At 45.3% G+C, this 10,242-nt stretch overlaps 1 protein-coding gene across 3 annotated transcripts in view; it reads right to left on the bottom strand.

The window, feature by feature from the left end:
* LOC128703137 (very long chain fatty acid elongase AAEL008004) overlaps nucleotides 1-9,744 on the bottom strand; it is a 135,034-nt gene extending 125,290 nt beyond the window's left edge. For 2 of the 3 annotated variants that reach the window (XM_070103443.1, XM_053797692.2), the window contains exon 1: nucleotides 9,389-9,744. The gene's annotated coding sequence lies outside the window, so the exon portion shown is untranslated. The remainder of the gene's footprint in view (nucleotides 1-9,388) is intronic. The other variant, XM_053797691.2, reaches the window with a different exon arrangement.
* Nucleotides 9,745-10,242: the final 498 nt, after the last annotated feature.

The following is a 10,242-nucleotide window of genomic DNA, read 5'->3' as shown; positions in this document are numbered from 1 at the left end:
TAGTATGCAAGGTCATGGAGAAGATCATCAGGAGGAGAGTGGTGGAGCACCTGGAAAGAAACAAGCGTATAATTGACAACCAGCACGGTTTCAGGGAAGGAAAATCCTGTGTCACAAACCTACTAGAGTTTTATGACAAGGTGACAGAAGTAAGACACAGAGGGGTGGATCGACTGCATTTTTTTTTGGACTGCAAGAAGGCCTTCGACACAGTTCCTCACAAGAGGTTACTGCAAAAGCTAGAGTATCAGGCACACATAACAGGAAAAGCACTGCAATGGATAAGAGAATACCTGACAGGGAGTCAACAACGAGTCATGGTACGCGACGAGGTGTCAGAGTGGGCGCCTGTGACAAGCGGGGTTCCACAGGGGTCAGTCCTAGGACCTGTGCTGTTCTTGGTATATGTGAACGACATAACGGAAGGGATAGACTCAGAAGTGTCCTTGTTTGCAGATGATGCGAAGTTAATGAGAAGAATCAAATCGGATGAGGATCAGGCAGGACTACAAAGAGACCTGGACAGGCTACAAGCCTGGTCCAGCAACTGGCTCCTTGAATTTAACCCTGCCAAATGCATAGTCATGAAGACTGGGGAAGGGCAAAGAAGACCGCAGACACAGTATAGTTTAGATGGCCAAAGACTGCAAACCTCACTCAAGGAAAAAAGATCTGGGGGTGAGTATAACACCGAGCATATCTCCTGAGGCGCACATCAATCAGATAACTGCTGCAGCATACGGGCGCCTGGCAAACCTACGGATAGCGTTCCGATACCTCAGTAAGGAGTCGTTCAAGACTCTGTATCCCATTTACGTCAGGCCCATACTGGAGTATGCAGCACCAGTTTGGAATCCACACCTAGTCAAGCACGTCAAGAAATTAGAGAAAGTGCAAAGGTTTGCAACAAGACTAGTCCCAGAGCTACGGGGATTGTCCTACGAAGAAAGGTTGAGGGAAATCGGCCTGACGACACTGGAGGACAGGAGGGTCAGGAAATGATAACGACATATAAAATACTGCGCGGAATAGACAAGGTGGACAAAGACGGGATGTTCCTGAGAAGGGACACAGAGACAAGAGGTCACAATTGGAAGTTGAAGACTCAGATGAATCAAAGGGATGTTAGGAAGTATTTCTTCAGTCAAGAGTAGTCAGGCCGTGGAATAGCCTACAAAGTGACGTAGTGGAGGCGGGAACCTTACATAGTTTTAAGGCGAGGTATGATAGAGCTCATGGGGCAGGGAGAGAGTGGACCTAGTAGCAATCAGCGAAGAGGCGGGGCCAGGAGCTGTGACTTGACCCCTGCAACCACAAATAGGCAAGTACACACAGATACACATACACAGAGATACACACACAGATACACAGATACACACACACACACAGACACACACAGATATACACACACACAGATATACACACACACACAGATATACACACACACACAGATACACACACACAGATACACACACACACAGATACACACACACACACATACACATACACACACACACATATACACACACACACATACACACACACAGATATACACACACACACAGATATACACACACACACACACACACACAGATACACACACACACACATACACACACACACACATACACACACACAGATACACACACACACACACACACAGATACACACACACACAGATACACACACACACATACACACACACACAGATACACACACACACACACATATACACACACACACACACATATACACACACACAGATACACACACACACACATACACACACACACAGATACACACACACACACATATACACACACACACACACAAACACACACACACAGACACACACACAGATACACACACACACACATACACACACACAGATACACACACATACACACACACACAGATACACACACACACACACACACACACACACACACACATACACACACGTACACACATACACACATACACACATACACACACACACATACACACAAACACACATACACACACACAGATACACACACACACACAGATACACACACATACACACACACACACACACACGCATACATACACACACACATACACTCACACGTACATACACACACATACACACATACAAACATACACACATACACACACACACACATACACACACACACAGATACACACACACACACACACACACACAGATACACACACACACAGATACACACACACACAGACACACACACACACAGACACACACACACAGATACACACACACACACAGATACACACACACAGATACACACACACACAGATACACACACACACACAGATACACACACACAGATACACACACACACAGATACACACACACACACAGATACACACACACACACAGATACACACACACAGATACACACACAGATACACACACACACAGATACACACACACACACAGATACACACACACACACAGATAGGTGGATGGAGTGGATGGAGTGGATGGAGGAGCAGTGGAAAAGGATGGAACAAGAGTGGGAGAGAAAATTAGGAGAGCTTTCTGAAAAAATGGAGAAAGAGCTCTCTGTGAAATTGGAAAGGTGGTTGGAGAAGGAGACAAAGAATTGGGAGGCACAAGTCGAAACTGCAGTAGCCAAGATAAGGGTCCTAGAAGTTGAGATAAATAGGCTGGAGCGAGTTACAGGGGCAGTGACCAGAGAAGACACAGCATATGAAGCTGCGAGGCTGAACAGGAAGGAAGGAATTATGAATTATGCTAAGGTCACATCAATCTGCCAAGGAGGACCAAGGAGTGAAAGGGAAGATCAACTGGTTGCAGATGGAGAGGGTGATAGGTCGAATGCTGAGGCACAACAAGGCTATCAAGAGCCACTGGAAAAATCAAGGGAGAAACTGACCACATACAGGCAGGATCCAGAGCCACAGAGGGTGAGGCAATGCGAGGAAGAAAGGGCAAAATCAGTGTTTATCCATGGGCTTCAGGAGAGAGAGGAAAGGACACACACTGAAAGGAAGCAGGAAGAAAGGAAGGAGATTGAGAAAATCATAACAGAAATAGGTGAAGAGAGGGACGAGATTGTAAATTTTCAGAGAATAGGGGGGTACTCGAAGGTGAGAAACCGACCAATCAAGCTGATTCTCAGGACGGAAACAGTGCGGAACAGGATCCTCCAAGAGAAACCACGATTGAAATACTCGGAAGAGTACAAGAGGGTGTTCCTAGACAGAGACAGAACAAAATCAGAACGACAGCAGCTGAGGGAGAGGACAAAAAAGCGAAAGGAGCTAGGAAAAGAGACAAGGAGGGAACCAGCAGAGGTCTGTCAGAGCAGGACAGAACAGCAAGGGCAAGCACACACACAACTACTCTCAGAACCATACAACCTATCACACCATCCCAACACACCCTACAATCCATACCCACAGCCTCCACCCAACACCAAGCTATAGAACCCCACAGTATGCCACCAGGTCTCCCACCCTCACAGGCCCCCCAAACCACAGTGTTGGAGAGGAAACTGAAGGTATGGTACACAAACGCTGATGGAATAACAAATAAGTGGGAGGAGTGGCAAGAAAGAGTCAAAGAAGCATCACCGGACATCATAGCTCTCACAGAAACCAAGCTTACAGGTATGATAACAGATGCCATCTTTCCAACGGGATACCAAATCCTGAGGAAAGACAGAGGGAACAGGGGGGGTGGAGGAGTGGCGTTGCTGATCAAAAATCGCTGGAATTTTGATGAGCTGGAGAGAGAAGATAGCGGAGAAGAAAGTGATTACTTAGTGGGAACACTTCACTCTGGAGGTCCCAAGGTGGTAATAGCAGTGATGTATAACCCACCACAGAACAGCAGGAGGCCAAGGCAAGAGTACGACGAGAGCAATAGAGCGATGGTTGACACACTAGCTAGAGTGGCCAGAAGAGCTCATGCATGCAGGGCAAAGCTCCTGATCATGGGTGACTTTAACCACAAGGAGATAGATTGGGAGAACTTGGACCCACATGGGGGCCAAGATACTTGGAGGGCTAAGATGATGGAGGTGGTACTGGAGAACTTCATGTACCAACACGTAAGGGACACTACAAGAGAAAGAGGAGAGGATGAACCAGCAAGGCTGGACTTAGTATTCACCTTCAGTAGTGCAGATATCGAGGACATCACATATGAAAGACCCCTTGGGGCCAGTGACCATGTGGTTGTAAGCTTCGAATACACAGTAGAGCTACAAGTGGAGGGAGAAGCAGGAAGGCCAGGACGAATGAAGCCAAACTACAAGAAAGGGGACTACACAGGAATGAGGAACTACCTGAACGGGGTTCAGTGGGACAGAGAACTGGCAGGGAAACCAGTTAATGAGATGATGGAATATGTAGCAATAAAATGCAAGGAGGCTGAGGAGAGGTTTGTACCCAAGGGTAACAGGAGTAATGAAAAAGCCAGGATGAGCCCATGGTTTACCCAAAGGTGCAGGGAGGCAAAAACCAAGTGTGCTAGGGAATGGAAGAAATATAGAAGGCAAAGGACCCAGGAGAATAAGGAGAACAGTCGTAGAGCCAGAAATGAATATGCACAGATAAGAAGGGAGGCCCAAAGACAATATGAAAATGACATAGCAGCGAAAGCCAAATCTGACCCGAAACTGTTGTACAGCCACATCAGGAGGAAAACAACAGTCAAGGACCAGGTAATCAGGCTAAGGAAGGAAGGAGGAGAGACAACAGGAAATGACCGGGAAGTATGTGAAGAACTCAACAAGAGATTCAAAGAAGTGTTCACAGAGGAGACAGAAGGGACTCCAGAAAGACGGAGAGGTGGGGCACACCACCAAGTGCTGGACACAGTGCACACAACCGAGGAAGAAGTGAAGAGGCTTCTGAGTGAGCTAGATACCTCAAAGGCAATGGGGCCAGATAACATCTCCCCATGGGTATTGAGAGAGGGAGCAGAGGCGCTATGTGTACCCCTAACAACAATATTCAATACATCTATCGAAACAGGGAGATTGCCTGAGGCATGGAAGACAGCAAATGTAGTCCCAATCTTTAAAAAAGGAGACAGACATGAAGCATTAAACTACAGACCAGTGTCACTGACATGTATAGTATGCAAAATCATGGAGAAGATTATCAGGAGAAGAGTGGTGGAACACCTAGAAAGGAATGATCTCATCAACAGCAGCCAGCATGGTTTCAGGGACGGGAAATCCTGTGTCACAAACCTACTGGAGTTCTATGACATGGTGACAGCAGTAAGACAAGAGAGAGAGGGGTGGGTGGATTGCATTTTCTTGGACTGCAAGAAGGCGTTTGACACAGTTCCACACAAGAGATTGGTGCAAAAACTGGAGGACCAAGCAGGGATAACAGGGAAGGCACTACAATGGATCAGGGAATACTTGTCAGGAAGACAGCAGCGAGTCATGGTACGTGGCGAGGTGTCAGAGTGGGCACCTGTGACCAGCGGGGTCCCGCAGGGGTCAGTCCTAGGACCAGTGCTGTTTCTGGTATTTGTGAACGACATGACGGAAGGAATAGACTCTGAGGTGTCCCTGTTTGCAGATGACGTGAAGTTGATGAGAAGAATACACTCGATCGAAGACCAGGCAGAACTACAAAGGGATCTGGACAGGCTGCAGAACTGGTCCAGCAATTGGCTCCTGGAGTTCAATCCCACCAAGTGCAAAGTCATGAAGATTGGGGAAGGGCAAAGAAGGCCGCAAACGGAGTACAGTCTAGGGGGTCAGAGACTACAAACCTCACTCAAGGAGAAAGATCTTGGGGTGAGTATAACACCAGGCACATCTCCTGAAGCGCACATCAACCAAATAACTGCTGCAGCATATGGGCGCCTAGCAAACCTCAGAACAGCATTCCGACATCTTAATAAGGAATCGTTCAGGACCCTGTACACCGTATACGTTAGGCCCATATTGGAGTATGCGGCACCAGTTTGGAACCCACACCTAGCCAAGCACGTAAAGAAACTAGAGAAAGTGCAAAGGTTTGCAACAAGACTAGTCCCAGAGCTAAGAGGTATGTCCTACGAGGAGAGGTTAAGGGAAATCAACCTGACGACACTGGAGGACAGGAGAGATAGGGGGGACATGATAACGACATACAAAATACTGAGAGGAATTGACAAGGTGGACAAAAACAGTATGTTCCAGAGATTGGACACAGTAACAAGGGGACACAGTTGGAAGCTAAAGACACAGATGAATCACAGGGATGTTAGGAAGTATTTCTTCAGCCACAGAGTAGTCAGTAAGTGGAATAGTTTGGGAAGCGATGTAGTGGAGGCAGGATCCATACATAGCTTTAAGCAGAGGTACGATAAAGCTCACGGCTCAGGGAGAGTGACCTAGTAGCGATCAGTGAAGAGGCGGGGCCAGGAGCTCGGACTCGACCCCCGCAACCTCAACTAGGTGAGTACAACTAGGTGAGTACACACAGATACACACACACACACAGATACACACACACAGATACACACACACACAGATATACACACACACAGATATACACACACACAGATACACACACACAGATACACACACACACAGATATACACACACACAGATATACACACACACAGATATACACACACACAGATATACACACACAGATATACACACACAGATATACACACACAGATATACACACAGATACACACAGACAGATACACACAGACACACACACAGATACACACACACACAGATACACACACACAGATACACACAGATACACACACACAGATACACACACACAGATACACACACACAGATACACACACACAGATACACACACACAGATACACACACACAGATACACACACACAGATACACACACACAGATACACACATGATTGGACACAGTAACAAGGGGACACAGTTGGAAGCTGAAGACACAGATGAATCACAGGGATGTTAGGAAGTATTTCTTCAGCCACAGAGTAGTCAGTAAGTGGAATAGTTTGGGAAGCGATGTAGTGGAGGCAGGATCCATACATAGCTTTAAGCAGAGGTATGATAAAGCTCACGGCTCAGGGAGAGTGACCTAGTAGCGATCAGTGAAGAGGCGGGGCCAGGAGCTCGGACTCGACCCCCGCAACCTCAACTAGGCGAGTACACACACAGAGACACAAATACACACACAGATACACACACATACACAGATACACACACACACTAATCGACATGTGCCTAGGACAAAATGGTAACTAACACACAGATACACACACACAGATACACACACACACACAGACACACACAGATACACACACACACAGATACACACACACACAGATACACACACACACAGATACACACACACACAGATACACACACACAGATACACACACACACAGATACACACACACACAGATACACACACACACACAGATACACACACACACACAGATACACACACACACACAGATACACACACACACACAGATACACACACACACACAGATACACACACACACACAGATACACACACACACACAGATACACACACACACAGATACACACACACACAGATACACACACACACACAGATACACACACACACACAGATACACACACACACACAGATACACACACATACTCAGATACACACACATACACAGATACACACACATACACAGATACACATACACAGATACACACACATACACAGATACACACACATACACAGATACACACACATACACAGATACACACACATACACAGATACACACACATACACAGATACACACACATACACAGATACACACACATACACAGATACACACACATACACAGATACACACACATACACAGATACACACACATACACAGATACACACACATACACAGATACACACACATACACAGATACACACACATACACAGATACACACACATACACAGATACACACACATACACAGATACACACACATACACAGATACACACACATACACAGATACACACATATACACAGATACACACACATACACAGATACACACACATACACAGATACACACACATACACAGATACACACACATACACAGATACACACACATACACAGATACACACACATACACAGATACACACACATACACAGATACACACACATACACAGATACACACACATACACAGATACACACACATACACAGATACACACACATACAGAAAGATATAGAGAGATACAGAGATATACCCTCTCGCAATTGCTAATCGGCCAGCACTTGTAATATGTTATCCCTGCAACGGCAAACTTGCTATACATCTGAATTCAGAGGAGAGTAATTTCTTGTATAGCAAATATTCACGTACGTATTACTGTAAACTGATCTTTTAATGTTAAATAACCAAGTTAACCTTATTCCTAGCATCTCTTTCACTGTAACTAGTTTTAACAGTTACTTACCTGTTTTAACACTTACGGTTTAAATAAGATATTAAGAGGACCCCAATGGGGTATAAGTAACTTAATTCGACTTTTTTTTTTTGAGTTATTCTAGGTAAGTTACACTAACTTGTGTAACTGTACCTAAATAAACTATACATTGTACATGTAGATTATTATTTATTATTAAACTCGGCAGTTAAATTGTGATAATTAGTGTAAATTACCGTCTTAAATATATCCCAGTGTTAGAAACTAGATCCTCTTAAAATTCGGGCTAAGAATAAACAAAGGGATATAAGCAAAGCAACTCTACGGACGGTATATACGCAAACGTATTTAAAAATACAACAGAATGTACGCAAACGTATTTCAACAGACGCAAGGGAGGGTTGCCACCTCAACTTTTTAATGTTACGCGGATTGTATAAATTTTGTAAAATTTTGTGGTGTAAGCGTATACTAAAGCGGTGATAAAACTTATAAAACTAGTAGTTTATTGATAGAAGCAGCTAAACTAGCCAAAAAATAGCTTAAATATAGCAAAGTTGATATTTTGTGGCAACAACCGAGTGTAACACTGTGGAAATACGTCCGAATGAATAGAAAAAAACTTATCGTCCCTAGTTCGGTCAACGGAAAACTAACCCCCCAACCCCACCCAGAGTGATTTATAATTTACAAGGACCTATTTTAAATAGAAATAGGAGAGAGAGGTGTGGTGGTAGGACAGGGCGGGGCCGCCCAGCCAAACCTCTCCACTCATCAACTTTAAAAATCGTGGGGATAGAACACCGTAGCGGCCGGAAACCATTATTACACACCTTTGTAGAGGTTAGTGTAGAGGAGAGGATGTGAATATCGTGTGGGGAAGGAAGGCAGACATAATAAGAGGGTAAGAATAGAGTTGAGAGCACAGGAGGACCATCTGGGCCGGGCCAGCCGGTCTCATTACTCACCCCAACTTCCGCTGATGTTACTCTTCTGATGTATATTCTTCCTCTGGGACGTTTTTGGTATATTGAGCAGCCACTCAGCACCAAAATCTTGGCTATTTTCCCCTTTTCGCACGTAAAATCCGTATTAAAACAGTCGCTCTGGTAAAAACAAGTCAAACTTAATGGCCACTTCGAGAGGGAGGGGAATATGGAGTTTTTTGAGATTTGCGGCGAGAATCACAAAGGATTCTCAAGGGAACCTCACTGTCAGATGCCTGAGCGTGCAGGGAGCAGAACACACGAGCAACACATCTACTCCTTACAGTGAACCGCCGTACACTGACTCAACTTGCTGCCTCTGCTGCTCACTCATCGCCCTTCTCCCTGCCTCGGCAAGGCCCTCTCTGTGTCGCCAGTTACTCAATAAACCCGCCACTTCGGGGATAAAAAAAAACCCCATTGCATGCTTGAAAACCTGTTTTGCAGGTGAAGCACACGGCTAAAATGCATTTCGTGTCACTTGAGTTCAATGAAAGGCCTTTTGAGGGGTAATTAGGGAGGTATGCAACAGGTCTAGTGTTGTTGTGTGGTAACGTGCTGCCTCAAATACAGACACAAGGATGGAAAACGAGCGTCATCACGAAGCTAATGCAAGGTCAACTTACCTGAGGCTCCTCACCGACAACTTATCCACACTACACTGCACTTTGCGGGGGAATATGAACATTAAAACCTGTAAAAAATACATTAGTAGATCTGCCGACTCACGCTGGATAGCTCCTACTGTCTCAGCCACTCTCCATGTTACCCAGGAGTGGGACTTACGGAGTTGCATCTAAACATTGGAATGGTGTCCCAGTGAAAGACTATTCTGT

This window comes from Cherax quadricarinatus, chromosome 85 (assembly GCF_038502225.1).
Source record: "Cherax quadricarinatus isolate ZL_2023a chromosome 85, ASM3850222v1, whole genome shotgun sequence".
NCBI classification, from domain to species: domain Eukaryota; kingdom Metazoa; phylum Arthropoda; class Malacostraca; order Decapoda; family Parastacidae; genus Cherax; species Cherax quadricarinatus.
Note: the sequence above shows the minus strand (reverse complement) of the source record. Positions and strands in the feature narration are given on the sequence as shown.